Source organism: Limulus polyphemus, unplaced genomic scaffold (assembly GCF_000517525.1).
Source record: "Limulus polyphemus unplaced genomic scaffold, Limulus_polyphemus-2.1.2 Scaffold1659, whole genome shotgun sequence".
NCBI lineage: Eukaryota > Metazoa > Arthropoda > Merostomata > Xiphosura > Limulidae > Limulus > Limulus polyphemus.
In genome coordinates, this window is record NW_013667269.1 from 168,021 (window position 1) to 172,281 (window position 4,261).

The 4,261-nt window shown below is 32.6% G+C and overlaps 1 protein-coding gene across 1 annotated transcript in view; it reads right to left on the reverse strand.

Moving 5' to 3' along the window:
• Positions 1 to 4,261, reverse strand: part of LOC111087034 — a 193,444-nt gene that overhangs the window by 132,009 nt on the left and 57,174 nt on the right. The window lies entirely within an intron of this gene.

A 4,261-nucleotide genomic window follows, 5' to 3' on the forward strand; every position in this document is an offset into this window, starting at 1 on the left:
GGATTTCGATACCCGTGGTGGGCAGAGCACAGATAGCCCATCGTGTAGCTTTGTGCATAATTCCAAACAAACAAACAAACCACACGTGGCAATTTTCCAAAACAGGTAGACTTAGCCTCAAGCAATAACAAAATCAACAAAAGCTTCAAACTCCACGTATTCATATCATCATAGACGTTTTAAACTGTTTTTTCTTCTTTGACGAACACAGATGTGGCGACAAACAAACATGACTTAGCAAAAGTTCGGAATTTTTTAATTTCTATTTTATCCAGTACCATCAGCGCATTAATTTAGGATATATATTAACTTTAGTCACTTTTTGCCTCAACCATTCATCCATTAAACGGATAGAACCTACGCACGCAATCCCATATAACCACCTATCCAGATATTATCTTCAAACCTCTAGTTCAAATATCGACATATCATACATTAAATATTCAAGTAAATGTAGAATTTCAAGTCTTTTACAAATAAATGTCTCCCAATACGAGTTTAAACAATTTTATAACATAGATTCGCAGTTAATGCTAATAATTAAACTAATATCTCTCTTTTGGTGCGAAGTCTAAGAAATTGTAAAAGTAATTTTTGCGGACAGACGTGCAGGTTTTCTTCAAAAAACTTCAGACAACCTGGAAAAAAAAATATATATATATATATACCGTCAACTTCTGAAGGCGTATGCTTTCAGAATCCAGTAAATACTCTATCAACCACTTGCCGAATGAGTAGAATAACCAATGAGCTAAAGACGAAAACTAACGCAGCTATCGTAATGGAATCCAATCTTTAGTCATGCCCGTTTCCGATCGCCACTAACTGTCACCATCTTCCCACGCACACAGTCGACGACTAAATCCCTTGGCATGGCGCGGATTATGGAGACCGATTCACACCCTTTATTTTCATTTCATAATGCCTGCTTTCTTTCCGCAGCTATGATGAGGCGAGGAAGAGGAAAACTTCATAGAAAAAGTAAAGCTTACTTCCGCAGTTTGAGCAACCACAGCTCTAAATTCTGTGGTATCTTAACACCTCTACAACTCTCGCTATAGAACGCCTTTACTCATTGGAACCCAGCCATGCGTTAACGGACTGGTAACCAATAAGAGTGGGGTTTACATACAAGTTTTTGGTTTCTAGCGCAACTGTCACAAAAGTTTGTTCTAGAGAGTATTTGTAAAAACTATTTTCAAATACTGAATTTTTTTATTTTATTTCAAAGTTACCAGAAGGCTCAACATGTATTAAAATAAACATTATGTTATTAAGTAAATAAAATGAAAATAATAAGCTTTTTAACACGATTAAAACGTATTATCTTATAAGTGCATAAAATATGTAACTTTTGCCGACTAATTTGAAACATGTTTAGTAGCCTTCCGGAGGTATCTTGAAAAAACAAGCTGTCCTCTTGCATTGTAATATTTTCTGACATCGTTCTTGAACTACCGTTCTGCATTGTAATGTTCTTTGACATCATTATTTAGTTGTCGTGTTTTCTGGCATCTTAGTTTTGCTGTCTTTTGTATTTTTTCTTCTTCTTTGACATCGTTATTTAGTTGTAGTTTTGCATTCTCATTTTCTCCGACATCTTAGTTTAGCTATCGTCCAACACTGCAATATTCTGTGACATCTTTATTCAGATGCAGCCTTGCATTGTAATGTTCCCTGACATCCAAATGTAGCACCAGTTCGACACTGTAGTATTCTGTGACATCTATTATTCAGATGCAGCCTTGCATTGTAATGTTCCCTGACATCCAAATGTAGCACCAGTTCGACACTGCAATATTCTGTGACATTATTATTCAGATGCAGCCTTGCATTGTAATGTTCCCTGACATCCAAATGTAGCACCAGTTCGACACTGCAATATTCTGTGACATCTTTATTCAGATACAGCCTTGTATTGTAATGTTCCCTGACATCCAAATGTAGCACCAGTTCGACACTGCAATATTCTCTTGATATTTCTATTTAGATGTTGTCATACATTGTAATGTTCCCTGACATCCAAATGTAGCACCAGTTCGACACTGCAATATTCTCTTGATATTTCTATTTAGATGTTGTCATACATTGTAATATTCTCTGATATCCTTGTTTAGCTGTTGTCGTAGATATCATAACGTCCATTAAAATCAAAGACAATCATAGTTGTCCATAACATAACACATACATAACTTCAGATTCTGAACGTCATAACGTCCATTAAAATCAAAGACAATCATAGTTGTCCATAACATAACACATACATAACTTCAGATTCTAAACGTCATAACGTCCTATTAAAATCAAAGACAATCATAGTTGTCCATAACATAACACATACATAACTTCAGATTCTGAACGTCATAACGTCCATTAAAATCAAAGACAATCATAGTTGTCCATAACATAACACATACATAACTTCAGATTCTGAACACCAAGGAGTTAAAGTACATCAGGAGGTCCAAAAAAGTTCTATGTATAAAATAATCATGGTTTGACAACGATGATTAATACATTTTGTATATTAACTACAAATAAACTACAGGCAGCACTGAGAAGCCAACAAATGGTATTCATTTAATTGACTTAGTCTGAATAATATTTATATGATTATTAAACCGAACTGAATAAAATGTTAATTAAAAACGTTTTGTAGTAGCATAATTAGAACTTAAGACGTAATGTTCTGGTTGTGAGTGGAAAACGTGTACTTGAGTTAAAATAACTTAAGATCTAGAACTATTACTAACTCAATAGTGGCCGTTTGTTGTATATCAATTACGAAATGAAAAATATCAATTAATATTTGTTTAGTTCTTGTTAATTTGTTAAAAACTTAATCTCATGTTTGTGTTTTCTTAATCTTCAGTAGGACTAACACAAGGAATAAAAAATAGACCCTAAAATCCAAGTAATCAAATAAGGTACGTGCATACATAGAAATGGTACGATCACTATTACTTACAGTCCACATATCAAACAAACCACAAGTGTAAAAGAAGACATATGAAAAATAATTGCTGTCTGCATCAAATCATTGGCGACTCTTTTTTCTTAGAGTAGCTTCCTAAAAATATAACATTGAAAGTGCAGCAATAGAACACTTTTAACACTGAAAGTGCAGTTATAGAACACTTTTAACATTGAAAGTGCAGTTATAGAACACTTTTAACATTGAAAGTGCAGTTATAGAACACGTTTAACATTGAAAGTGCAGCAATAGAACACTTTTAACATTGAAAGTGCAGCAATAGAACACTTTTAACACTGAAAGTGCAGTTATAGAACACTTTTAACATTGAAAGTGCAGTTATAGAACACTTTTAACATTGAAAGCGCAGTTATAGAACACTTTTAACATTAAAAGTGTAGTTATAGAACACTTTCATTTCTAGCGAGAGGTAACATTGTGTTTCAGCTTATTAAAAACGCATCTTATAACAAACCTTTGTTCAAGTTCTGCTCCTGTTATGACAAAACATGTTATTACTTGAATTCACACTTGTGAAATTGTTCGAAACTCAAAATACAAAGGTCGTCATTTAGGGAAAAACAACAACAAGTTTTTCGTCTTTTACTTCACTCGGAAGATCTTTGGTATTTTATTAAATCACCTACATATAAATTGTTGCTTCTCGTGAATCCGATTACGTAAGTATGTTTTATTTACGAGGATTGGAAGTCTATTGTTATACCGACTTCCCTTCCTTTCAAACATAAGCTTGTTATAAGTCGAATTGTGAAAACGGAAGAGTTTTTTTTATTCCGATCGTTTCAAAACAATTTATTTATAAAATACTTTTTAATTCTCCAAAGATAATAAGAAAGAAAATGTTGCGAAATCCTTATAGTTCTGTAAATACAATAATAGGAAGATGTTAAGTAAGTTTTACAGTTCTGTAAATACAATAATAGGAAGGTGTTAAGTAAGTTTTACAGTTCTGTAAATACAATAATAGGAAGATGTTAAGTAAGTTTTACAGTTTTGTAAATACAATAATAGGAAGATGTTAAGTAAGTTTTACAGTTTTGTAAATACAATAATAGGAAGGTGTTAAGTAAGTTTTACAGCTCTGTAAATACAATAATAGGAAGATGTTAAGTAAGTTTTACAGTTTTGTAAATACAATAATAGGAAGGTGTTAAGTAAGTTTTACAGCTCTGTAAATACAATAATAGGAAGATGTTAAGTAAGTTTTACAGCTCTGTAAATACAATAATAGGAAGATGTTAAGTAAGTTTTACAGTTTTGTAAATA